Here is a 13,453-nt window from a genome sequence, read left to right on the forward strand (position 1 = left end):
ATAAAGAAAGAAAAAGTCAAGGTATAGTCAAGAAGATCCAACTGCAAATCATAGACTTGAGGAAGAGGAAGAGGGAGGAGAAGCAGGAAGGATAACATCAAAGAAAGTACCCTTTTCCAGAATAAGCCACTGAGGGCTTGGAGGCAAATTTAAAAAGAACACCATCAGGACATTTTTTATGAAACTGCAGAGTACTAGACAGTGAAGCAGGGACATCTGATGCTCCCCCGGGAAAAAGCAGGTCACTTACAGAGCCCCAGTCATCATGGGGGAGGACTGCACAAGACAGCAGCATGGCAAGGTCTTTATATAAGCTATTCATTTACAAAATTAAGAGATGCAATTTTGGAAGACATGGGCAACATTTTCAAAATCTTAAGTGAGAAAGCATTCTGTACTCTAAATTCAGCCAAATGATCCATTAAGTTCAAGGGAGAATGAGAGCATTTTTCCCAGATATCCAATATTTCAGAAGTATATTTTTTCATCCATCAGAGGATGTACTCCAGTAAAATGGAATAAGTAAACCTATGAAGAGAGAGACAGAGTAAATCATGGGGACTAGTACAGAGTAGGAAACAAAGAAAAAAGATTGAGAGGGAGGGTGTGTTGGGGGCAACGTTCCTACCGCAAGCCTGAAGGACAGCAGTGGCCTAGCATCAGAACCTGGGAGAACCAGGACCTGGGTGTGCTCTAAGGATGGAACAGCTTAGCTGATTGGTGTAGCAGTATTGGGGGTGGAGTATCATTGCTCTTTTGGGAATTTCAAGGAAAGTAAAACTCATAGAAAATAAACAAGGAAAAACAGGCAGTCAATTCTATATAAAAAGGTATGGAAGTTCAGGGTATAACTAAGTGGCAGAGTCCGGCATGTACAAAGCCCTGGGTTTCATCCCAGTGTAAACTGAGCATGGTTACACACTCTTGTTACTCCACTATTTGAGAGGTAGAGTCAAGTGGATAAGGAGTTTAAAGTTATCCTCAGCTATATAGTGAGTTGGAAACCAGCCTGGCCTACATAGCACCCTGTCTCAAAAATAATTTTTGGAAATGAACAATAAAAATTTCAAATTAAACTTCAGTACCTGCTGGGATCTACTACAAGAAAGCCACATTGTCACACAAAAAAATAACTGAAGGACTGATGAATTGAACAAACACTGCTACAGGGATGTAGAAGGGTAAAGATGTCAATGGATGACATCGCATACCCAAACATGGGTGAGACCTGTATTCCACGTCAGCTCCTCAGAGATCTGCATCTACCCATCTACTGGCCTCTCCATAGCCAAGCAAGCAGAACCAGATTCAGACGGTGCCTAGGGACATTCCTGACGACACTTCTCATCTGTGTGACCCTCGTAGCCCAACTTTCTTGTCAATGTTTGTCAGAACTGTGCCTGTGGGGTGAGTGCAAAGCTCACAGAAGAGGCCTCTGTGAGAATCCTGTCCCAGTAGTCACTGGCTGTTGTATTTCTCCCACCATGTTTTGGAAAGGAGACAACTTCCAGAATCTTCTTTCTGAAGGTTTTCAGCAGAGCTCATAGTAATAAGTCTGAGACTTCGTGTTCAGCAGGGCCAGGCCAGAAGGTAAGAGACCTGCCCATGCTTTTTACAGTCCACGTCTCAGTGGGGCGAGACAAACAGACACCTGTGGGGGCTGAAGGATGCCTCTGGGCCCAGGATATCCCCACTACCTTGAGCTTCCACCTCTGGGACAGAGACTGGAGAAGCTGAATTATGTCTCTCCAATGTCCATGACAATTGTTTGGTTCCCATAAGGTAAGGAATGTCAAACAGGGAGACCACAGCCACCAGGAGCGGGGGCAGAGTCAAAGCCTGTAGCAGTGCCTTTCCCACGCCAACAGTCTTCCCAGAAGAGATGGGAGAGGGAAGCCAAATGGCTGCTGTCCCGTGCCCTACTCAGACATGGAGCTCCCAAGAAAGAATGGCTTAGCTCATAGGGCAGGAAGGAGGAAGGATGCTGCATGGTGCCAAGGGTGCCAAGTCCTAAGGCTGGGTAACACAGGAAAATAAGGGGGTCCACCAACCAAAGCCTCAGCAGGAGTTAGGCGTAGACTTCAGTCCCTTCCTGGAGCTGTAGAAGTGAGATTATGAGTAACCAATGTGGCTGGGCCACACAGCTAACCTGGTGCAGACCTAAAAATCAAAATGCAGCAAACTCCCCAAAAGGGTCAAAGCCCTTCACCACTGCTAGAAGAGTGAACTGTACACCAGTGAGTGACTCAGAGCCAGGCACCTGTGGCTCCTCTGCACCCATGGCCACTATGACTCACAGTTCGTGCCATTCAATTACAAATCCATTGTTGGTTATCTATTGGTGTGGCCTAATAACTTCGCCAAGGTCTCACTTCTGAACTCACTGCACTAAGGACTAAAACTTCTATGGATGAGCATTTTGGGTACACACCTCATCTGCAAACCACAAGAATGGTGTTCTAATGACTGCACTGCCCCATGACAGGACAAACTCCTATCATAGGTGATATATACAACTGCATTAAGAACTAAGTAACAGCCGGCGGTGGTGGTGCACGCCTTTAATCCCAGCACTCGGGAGGCAGAGACAGGCGGATCTCTGTGAGTTCGAGGCCGGGCTGGACCAATAGCCTCCAAAACAATACAGAGAAACCCTGTCTCGTAAAAAACCAAAAAAAAAAAAAAAAAAAAAAAAAAAAAGAAGAAAAAGAAAAGAACTAAGTAACAACATCAAAATATCAAAATGTCATGTTTGATCAGAGAAGAAAGGAAGTAAATGGCTACTAATATAGCCAACTAAAAACATTATTAGATGTTTTAGTTTACTAAATAAGGAGTCATCTTAATCTATATGCACAAATAAATTTCGGGTATGTTAATATTCTCAGTGAAAAAATAATAAATGATCCAAACTTTTGGCAAAACCATAAAAACAAAGTCAGAGAAGGTAATGGACTAGGGAAATGGGCGGGGAGCACACAGAGCAGTGTCAGTTCCCAACCTGGGTGATGAGTTCCTTCCAGTGGACAAGGAAAAGAGACACATGATGGAGTAGACGAGTAAGAACACAAATAGGGCAGTTGCAGAAAGGCATCTGCATGGTCTGCTGCTGAGCCATGCCTGACCTCAGGGGGAATCAGAGAAACACAGCAGTGATAACTGTCATGCCCATCAGATGGCAAGCCATGGAGACAGGGACAGAACACATTCTGGGGAGGATCAGCGCACAGGCAGACTGGCAGGTAAAGGCTACCATAGAATCTTTGGAAGCAGGCTGGGGAATGCCCAAATGGCAAGCAGAATGTGGGTTGACAGAAGTAGCACCCCACTTTAAAAAGCAGACTTGTTTCATACAGGCAGGCAGTGTGTAGGAGACAGCCAGGAGCTAGGACCAAGTTTCTTCTTTGAAGACAGACAAGGGAGATGGTGGGGATGGAGGGGTGGCTCTATTTTACATGGCTTTATATTATTTCACTGGTTACTGCCAGTGCAAATCCTTTTCATAATTAAAAAGTACAGCTAGTAGTGAATGCCTTTTATGAGCCCTGTAGGCTAAGCAACCAGCAGAGTCAGGCTTGCTGCATGGTATGAGCATCACCATCGCTTATGGGCCTCTGAGCCTGGTGCAGCTTCTGAGGAGAGAGTAGCAACCACAGGCACCAGAACAATGTGGTAAATGGGTCTGGAAGTGGGAGCAGCTGTCGCTCTCCCTGTGGAGCACTGCAGGGACAGGAAGAATCACAGAGCCATGCTTGGCTGTTGGCTGGGTCCAAATTGTTCCTCACTCTGAGAATTCATTAAGTGGCTGAGCAATAAAGAAGAGAGATTTGAGAGTTCTTTCTCAGCACAATGACTTGGCTTCTGCCTTGGCAGCCAGGATGGCTTTATCAGGGCCTATGAACTGCTGCACAGAGCCTGAAGCTCTGGCCCTTACTTGGCCATTCCAACAGCCCTGTTCATCATAGTCCAGCCCTACCATGTGAGCCTAGGGGAGGGCAAGGATCCACAACTACATCTACACCTTTTACACATGAAGAACATTCTCTGAGTGCATGATAGCCCAGGCCACAGGCCGTGTAGTTGCTAGAGGTGCACCACTACTACCACCTCCAAGCAGAGTGGTTTGAACAGACTGTGAGTAAGAAGGAGAGCCTTTGCCTCAACTTCTAAAACAATAGAGTGGGCTGCCACATGCCAATGGGGCCTACTGAACATGAAGCTACTAGTACAGGTGTCCTCTCATGAACACCACCTGCCACCAGCAGGAACAAATCCTTAGACATGGGGCCACATGCTGGAGAGGGCTCATCTCATTCTGCCTATCTTGCTCATCTTGGACAGCCATCATGGCACACTACACTGTGTGGCCTGGAGAGCTAGTGTGGGCATCTGTGGTTCCCACAATCAAAGTGACACAGGGTGAGTGTCTGGTGAGACCTCCCCTTGGCTTGCATAAGGCTAGCTCACCCTGTGCTCAATTTATGCTGGGCCTCTTCTTAAGGCTTCTGTATCTCTGAGTGCCTTGTCTTTCAAGACCACCAATTCTGTTGGTTCAGGGACTTTACCCTAGGTCTCAGTTAAGTTCAGTGATTTCCTTAGAGGCCTGGTTCCCCAAATACAACTGTTATGGGTAGAACTTCAACATAAAATTTGGGGGGGATGAAAACCTTTAGCCCATATCCACCCTTTTCTGTGCCTGGTCACCTCAAAGACATCATGAGAGGGGAGGAGCTCCCCATGATATAGAAGATAGTGCTAGGTGCAAGAAGTGGTCTGACACGGAGAAGGGAAGGAGGGCAGATGGAGACAGGGACTCAGGAGTCCATTGGACATCTAGGGTGAGGTCCAGATGAGTGCTTGTCACACACAGGGTGAGCAGAGGGGAGTCATCAAGTGCCCACAGCCGGAGTGGGTGAGGAGCCCAGAGAGACAGTAAGGAAGTTCGAGAACATCATGCTAAGGAGTTTAGGTTTCAGCCTACAGCACTGGGGAAGAGCTGAGACTCAATTAGAGGTCAAGGTAACTGCTAAGATAAGCAATTTCCACCATGTATTTGGCTTTGGTGGACTGGAGTCTATGGCCTAATACAGACCCACCATGTCAGGTAAAACGCAGGCTTGAGCTTAGAGGACTTCCCCTGGGCTGAGTCTGGGAGCTGTATCTATTCATTTCTGACCACCCCGTCCAGACGCTTCTCCAGCAGACATGGCTCCAGAAAACAGCAGAGATGGTCATTCAGTGGCTGCCCTTAGGAAACTCCTCTTCTACAGGGAGAAGCCCAAGGTGGGTCATATCAGGAAAGTGGAACATTAGGCTTAGTGCCTCCATGTACTCTGTCTGGCCTCTCAGACTGACTGCTTCACACAGGAGCTCTCTGGGAGAGTTGAGGAGAGTCAGACTGGCTGGTAACAGTTAGGTCTATAGGGACAAAGCCACAGCCAGGCCTCTATGGGCTGGATTAGGAATAGCTCACACGAGTGCCTGTGTGCATGAGATAGCATGTTTTAAATGAGTCCAAAGCCTGGTGGAGATAGGTGTACTCTCATCATGTCAGAAACAGATTAAAGACTGCAGAGGCTTCTGGGGAACTGGCCAGGCTTCAGGCTATTTTTCTGGATTTTGGAAATGGCTTTTAGAGATTAGAAAAGGCTGCACAGTTATAGAGATATGTTATACAAACTCCTAAACTCAGTTTTCTTGTCTGCTGAATGGACGGGTGGCAAAGCAGACAGGTCACTGTGATGTTTCTGTAGCTGGGATCCTGTGCATACTTCTGAGGCTGGGGGTAGGGTGGGGGACAAACCTGCTACTGTACCACTGTCATTAACAGGTGCACTGGTTTCATCTTTGCTGTGGTGACAAAGTACCCTGACAAAAGCAGCTAAGGTAGAAAGAGATGATTTTGGCTTAGGGTTCTAGAGGTGATGCGGGACATCATGGCAGGGATGGCATGGGGGTGGTAGCAGGGGGCTGACACACCAATTGGCATCAGTTAGTCCATAAGGCAGGGAACAAACAGGCCATGGGACTGGGCTATACAACCCCAAAGGATTCTAGAACTTCCCCCAAATAGTACCACCAAGTATTGAAATAAATGCATGTATGGGCATCTTTCACAGTCAAATTGTCAATAGGACCCCCCAAGAAGTCTTGAGGGCAGGTGAGACAGTGGGGGGGCTGAGTAGATGTCACGGTTTGCCACAGGGAGCTCTGGCCTTAAAGAGTTCCACCACAGAATGTGTTTAGGAGCAGATGGCTCTGATTTAATGAATAGATTTCTTCCCCTCTGGGATTCTCAGAGCATTCCTATGTGCACTGAGTCCTCAAAGGCATGAATGTGACCAGCATTCCACAGTAATCCCTCAGGAGGATGCTGGGGCTATGGCAAGAGCTGTCCTCACTGAGGTGAACTGACAGCAGAAGGCAGAACTACTGGGCTTGGGAATAGGTAAAGAGAGGGAGATGGCTCTTGAGGCTGGGGTCCTGGGAGACTAAAGAACTCTGATGTGACCCTCATAAGGTCGCTTCTCTTAAGGCTGTGACAGCCAGGAAGATCGAAGGCTGACTCCCCCATCAAGATGCTGTGATTTGGGGGGTACGTCATTTTATGTCTCTACGGCATTTTCTCCTCATCCCCACCCCTATGCCCACAGAGTTAGGGAGAGGATCAGAGAGGGTGGTGGATACTGGAAACCATTCATCGCTGGCTCTGTGGGATGGAAGGGTTGACTGCTGCTGGGTTACTAACTCTGAAGCCTGTGCACAGCAGAGCTGCCTACTCCCCTCAGACAGCATGCTCAACACATGGGCTGCTGACTCTGTCTTCCTTCCCATGGAGCTCCAAAACAGCTTTGAGTATCCCAGCTGGATTTTGACAGCAGTGGCCCAAGCCTGAGAGGATACCAAGGATCTCATCAGTGGGCCTGGGACCCTGATACGTGGCCAGTCATGTGGGTCTCAGAAGCCAGACTCTGCCAGCAGCAGGACTGAAGGGGCTGTTGCCTTCTGGAGCCAGGGTCCTTCCATTCCTGGTAGTTCACAAGGTAGGAAATCTCTGGAACCAGATATAGTTGTTGGGAAGATCATTCTGGATGTTGGAGGGTGGGGCAGAAGCATGGCATCCATCTATGGATGCTCAGGTTGTGGAAGGACAGCATGGCTGAGCACAGCCTCAGCCCCCTGGGACCTGAAACTCTACACAAAGACACTCTACCCTCAATTCTTTGGGGATCAATTAATGTTCCCAATAAAAATGGAAATTTAATTTCCTTAATAAGATCTGAGGAGAAGGTCACTTCCACCCACGGGAAATTTCATGGCTGGTTGGCTTGTCTGGAGCCAGATATCCTTTAGGGAGGGGCTGACAACTAAATGCATCAGAAAGATGTAGACATACAGCCTTCCCGGGACACAGAGCGCAGCAACCTCTAAATAAGTGTGCCCCATCATGCTGCTATGGGGATTCCCATCTGGAGAGGTTCAGCAACAGATCAGGGCCCAGTACCAGGAATGTATAGCCACATCTCTACAGTTCTTTCAAACTACTCTATTACCTGCACATAAAGACATTTGCTGGGAAACTAGGGACCCTGCCAAGAAGCCCTGGAACACTTGAACTTGCAGCCAAAGGCCCTCTCATGTTAAAGGCACAAATGAGAAGGCAGTGCCACCTGAATGGGTGGTCTCTGTGCTTCTCCACTTGCCCACGACGAGCCTCCTCAGGTACCTCAAGACTTCAGAGGGCAACATGCAGCTAAGAAGAGCTTTGGTACCCCAACTGTATTATTCATGGGACCAGAGCCATGGATAAAGCCAACTGCCAGGACCAGGAGACATTCCAGATCATACATGTGGATACACTCACTCCACAGGCCCTACATGAATCAACATCATGACCTCCCTATGAAGCTAGGGTACTCCCCGCTGGGGAGCAATGGCCTGATCCTTAGAGAAGGCTGGGTGCTGGGACCCTCCTGAAGGAGTGTGGGGGGGTGTCTTTCAAGAAGATGGGAAAAGAGGCTAGTATTTGTCAAAATGTCAGAAGTGGAGGTCAGAACCAAGGCTGCAAGGTGGGAGAGAAGAAATGGCAGATTCAAGAAACTCAAATAAGACCTATGAGATGTTTTCAAAGATAGACAGAGGCAGGGTCTGGGGAACCCATGCTTTCTCACAATTCTAGATTCAATTGAAGACCCCAGATCTACTCTCCCATCTCACTCTCTGCCATTGTTTTAGGTAAAAGAGAACCAAGCCTGCCTTCTGCTGCCCTGGCCTGTGACTCATCCATATTACTTGCCACTGGGACCCCTTAGATGCCTTCCCCAGAACAACAGATACATCAGATGAGACTCTTTGTTGTTGGCAGTTGAGCCCAAGGCCCAGGACTCTGAGCTGTCACTAAGGACATAGTCCCACAGGTGATGGCGGAAATGCAGTCCTGTGATCCTACAATTATTTTCCTGGGCTCTGCTATGGAAGCCCCACAAACCAGATCTCCCAGTCTCACTATTCTCCCTTCCAGTACCTTTTCAATCAAAATGGTTACTACTCTAGAGAAGTAAGGGGGGGCATTTGAAGGGACTCTACAAGTCATCCATCAAGCCACATGGCTCAGCATTCTAGCCTTGATGTCACCTAGTTTGAGCCTGATAAGCCTTAGGCATAGTTACCATCTCTTGAAGTCATGTGACCATGTGGTTTCCTCAGACTCTGACTGCCAGTCTCTCAACCCACTCCCAGAAGCCTAAGCTACCGGGCAGCATACAGTCATCCCTGTTTTCCAATGAGAGCTCTGGAAATTGAAGGCCAGGAGCTGACTTTCTGTCAGCAACACAGTCCCCAAAGAGGAGAGCAAACACCCATGAAATGGGGGGACCTCCAGACCCACTTAGATCATGAGCATGCTGTGGCTGGGGCTTTAAAGTCTAACCCTTGTACTGATGACCAGTCCTTGACACTGGTCATCAAGAAAAGAAATGACTGTCCAAAGTGATTAAAATGCCTTGATTTTAGAGGCTGTTGAGAGACCTTGTAGCCTGTTACTACATCCAACCTCAAACACACTCCCATACAGGGAGGTATCCAGACCCAAGCCTGGGTTAGAGGCCTGGGAGGGACCTAGCGCCAACCTCATTGATATGGACTTAAATGTCCAGGCTGAAGGTCACAGATAATTTTTTCTGTGGATTTGAATAACCTTAGGGTAAGTTATGCAGTCAACTGATCTCCTTACTGTCCCTGTGTAGGACATGACAAGGCTATAGAGGATCCCTGCAATTGTGTTTAGGCATGACGCAAGGGTAAGAGCTGGCAGATACAACATGGAGACCTGAGAACCGGTGACATTCAGTGAGGAGCTGAGGATGCAGGGGTCGAGACCACCACTATCCTTCCTGGAGTTCTAACTGCAAGCACATAGAGTGGGCACAGCATTTCTGCCTTTAAACCCAGGGCTGCCACCAGCTGGAGTGTGCACCAGAGAACTAGTCACGTCCATTTGGTTGATATAAATGGAGGCTGTGGAAGCTGTGTGTTTCTGAGGAATTTCATCTTGCAGGTATAGTATAGAGACCTGGCATCCCATGTGCCCACATGGCAGCTACCTTCTGGGCAGTGGCTGGCACACAGAGCTCTGAGCTCTGGTCTGAACTAGGCCAGGACATACCATCCTCTGTGTCACAAGGTAGCTGTTTGCCGTCTCTTTTGTGAGCTCTGTAGTCTCTGGTCCCACAGGTAACCTAGGAGATTGTATTACCTATTGTCCTGAAATAAGGGCAGTGATGTAGCTCCAGACCCACTGATAGACGTCAACTAGAGATAACTGTCCACATTTCCTACCAAGTGGATTAAAGATAAGACTCCATTCAGAAAATTGATGACAGAATTGGAAATGGCCCTTTGAAGGAGAATCCTGGGGTCTCTTGACCTTTGATTCAGATGTCCTAGATGTCTGACACTAGCCTGAGACTTTTATTAAGGACAGACCTGTGAGGTCAATTAGGGCATCATTTTGTCTCTGCAATTGCTGGCCAGTGAGTAACTTGAAGGAACCTGCCTGGTCTGCCTGGCTTCTGAGAACTGTCTGTCCCTGGCACCTGAAGACCATGCTACTGACCCTTCTGCCACCCGGAGCCCTCTGTCTGAACTTCAGAAAGAAAACTGTCTATAACAGATCATCAGTGTGCACACAGATACTAGCAAGCCGGATCTCAGATGAGGCTGTAAGTTAGAAATGCACTGAGCATGCTCACCCCTACCCAACATCAAAGCTGAGCCACTCAATCCCCTGCCATTTCAAATACTCCCCTCACAACCTGGGATGGCTTTGGAGTCAAGGGTCACACCACATATTGCTGGCCAGAAAAGGTCCAAATTCAAAACTAAAGATATGCTTTCTACTGGATGTGGCTCACTTTGTACTGACCAAAAAGTGGAAAATCTCAAGTTGACAGTCAGGAGTAGATCACCTATATTCTGCGGTTGTAAGAGTGAAACTTAGAATAGACAGTTCCCTCCGCCCAATATCCTCTATGTTATTACCTGCAGAGCAGCATAGTCACACGGTTTTCCTTCCCAGTGTAGGCATCTTCATCTGCACAGATAGCAACCTTCTGAGCCTGATACAGATATGGGGATTACAGCAAGAGGATATAAACACAAAGAATGTGTAAACACTCCACGATAGTATGAAATCTTTCTCTTCTGCATAGCAACCTGCCACTGATTCTGCACATGCGCCACTTTTTAAAGCTCTCGTTGCATTGACTTTCATAGCTATCCTGTACATGGAACACGAGGGAAAAGCTACAGGGAGGCTACTACTGGCCTAAGCCACCCCGAACCACATGAAATTCCCTGTCTCAATCCATAAGGAGGTTACCACATACACAGCCTTGCATGTGGACATGTGTGTGCTGCAGTGGCTAAGAATGTGCTACCTGGGAGTTATGCTTCTACAACCTGCAGGCTGAAGGAGAAGCAGACACCTGCTCCTGTACTATATCAAACAGGCCTGTTTAGCTGCTATGCATGTTGGGTTATGATATGAACACAAATATGGAAAGAGTGGGCATAGGTGCTTTATTGTCTGTGGTTCAAGTATTGAAACAAAATCCCAGTGGTTACCTGGATGCAGGGTATGCAGATGACCAACTAGCATACTCTTTCCAACAGGCTTTAGGACCCACAAAGGAGGTATCAGAGCACCCCTATTCAGGAGCCAGGAGGCTAAGGCATAAGGAGATGATGGGGCTGGCCAAGAGAATCTGTCTAGTAAGTGACAGAAATGAAATTGCAATCCAACTGGGTCTGAACTGAAATGCCATGCACTTCCTGTTGCCACACATGAGAGAACTTGTCACTCTATGTGCACAGGAGAGGGAAAGTGCCAAGGGGAGAAAGAGAGGAGATAGGTATGCATGACTACAAACACAGACAAGCTCAAATTAGTTAGAAATTGAAATGGTCCCTAAATATCAAAGCAGAGGTGCTCTGCAACCTTCAGTCTCACACATTTACACACACACAACTACCACCCTGAAACACCATCATTCACCCTAACACACACACACACACACACACACACACACACACACACACATTCCCACACAAAGTCAGCTTGCCAGGACAGTCACAGAAACTACCATACACTATGTGACTTCATGGAACGTCTCTATAGAGGCTGGAAGTCCCAAATCAAGAAACCAGGAGGCTGGTTTCTTTTGAGGTCACTCCCCTGCCTCCTCATAGGGTCTTCCCTCTGTACAGATCTATATCCAATTTTCTTTTTTTTTTTAAAGAGTTCCAAGGAATTTAATAAAATTTTCGGCGGTGATTATTTCTGAAATGTATAAAATTTAAATAATTATAAAAAGGTTAAAAACCAAAATATGATAAATTTTTGCTTCTTCCTCCTTATTAAAGATCCAGACAATATGTCATATCAAGACAATTCAAAAAGGTTACAGTGGCTGCTGTCTCAATCACCCTCAGAATCGCTGTCTCTTCTCATGGGAACAGAGCCTCACACTGAGGACAGCAGCCTGTCTTCAATGGGCTTCTTGGGGTTCTCCTCCAGGTCAGTCTTGATTGCTCCTGACTCAGACAGTTTCCATTCCAACTCATCTCTCGTCAGGTTCATGCCACCGAACACCAGAGGACCAATGAACTGTGCCTTAATGTCACCGTCCAGATACACGAACACCGTGGGCAGGTTCCTGTTGGGGTAGTTGGGAATGCAGGTCGTGGAGATGGCTTTGACAAACTTCACGTCGGGAAACTTCCTGGCGAGCCCGCTCAAGTGCTGGTTTATCAAGGAACAGAGGGGAATCCCTTGTTTGTACAGGTGTAAGATCACCCACAAGCCCTCGCCAGCTTTGGTAACTTCTTGAACATAATCCTTCCCTGAGATCTCTAAAACTTCTCCAAATTTGTTCTTCAGCTGAGTTGCTTTCCACTCAGCCAGCCTTTGCTGCCTGTACAGCTCGATAGCACGTTCATCTTCCTCATTGAACTCATCCTGGTTCTCTTCCAGCTCCTCCAAAGTCATATCTTCATATGCTTTCACCACTGACTGCTAGAGGAGTTGCTGCTCCTCCTTTTCTGCCTCCTTCTCCTCCAGTTCCTTCAGGCTTTCCTTCGGGGGCAAGATGCCCTTTTTGCGTAAGATGTCATTCCACTCGGTGTCTGCATTGGGGTCCTGCATCTTGGATTCAGTCACTCAAATGAGCTCTCGGTGTCCCCAAATTTCTTCTTTTATAATTTAAGAGTATTTTGATTATTATCATGTGTGATATGTGTAGTGTGTACATATGTATGTCCATAGTATAGGCATAGGCAGGCAAGCAACTTTACCTACTGAACCATCTCACCATCTCCCACCAAAATTCTTCTTATGAGGACACCAGTCCTATTGGATTGTGGCCCACCCTTGTGACTTCCTTCTCTGCCTGTATCTAGATGCAGATGCTTTCTAGGGTACGGAGGTGGAAAGCAGCATGTCAATCTGTGAATCTAGAAGGTACCTAGCTCAGCATATAACACAGCACATATGTACACACATGCTCAGACCCCAAGGAGCTGTCCCCAGTCAATGCCAAATGCAGGTTTAGACTGCTGTCACCAGAGAACCCAACAGCCTCTCTAGCTGCCTGACCCACTCTAGAGGTCAAAGTTGCCTTCAGCCATAGGAAAGGTCCATCGTGACACCTGGCCCCAGCTACCTCTTTAGGCTGTCAGCCACGGTCAAGGGGCAGGCAATCACAGCCCCAGGGTCTGTCAGCAACACCCAGATCTCCAACAGACATGGCTACAGGTGGAGACTGAAATGTCAGGGCTGACTAATGGTGACAGAGTGGACACTACTAATCACATTGCCAGCAGTGCTGATTGCCCATTTACCCTGTGACAGGCCTGTGCTGAAAGCCTTGTGGTGCATTTAGTGCTTGAAAAGCCT

The 13,453-nt window shown here is 47.5% G+C and overlaps 1 protein-coding gene and 1 pseudogene across 7 annotated transcripts in view; both read right to left on the reverse strand.

Annotated features, from left to right (window-relative positions):
- LOC121136239 overlaps nucleotides 1–12,749 on the reverse strand; it is a 57,715-nt pseudogene extending 44,966 nt beyond the window's left edge.
- Nucleotides 1–13,453, reverse strand: part of Trappc9 (trafficking protein particle complex subunit 9) — a 456,271-nt gene that overhangs the window by 46,074 nt on the left and 396,744 nt on the right. The gene's annotated exons all lie outside the window — the stretch shown is intronic.

The sequence above is a fragment of the Mesocricetus auratus genome, unplaced genomic scaffold (genome assembly GCF_017639785.1).
Source record: "Mesocricetus auratus isolate SY011 unplaced genomic scaffold, BCM_Maur_2.0 Super-Scaffold_100055, whole genome shotgun sequence".
NCBI classification, from domain to species: Eukaryota; Metazoa; Chordata; class Mammalia; order Rodentia; family Cricetidae; genus Mesocricetus; species Mesocricetus auratus.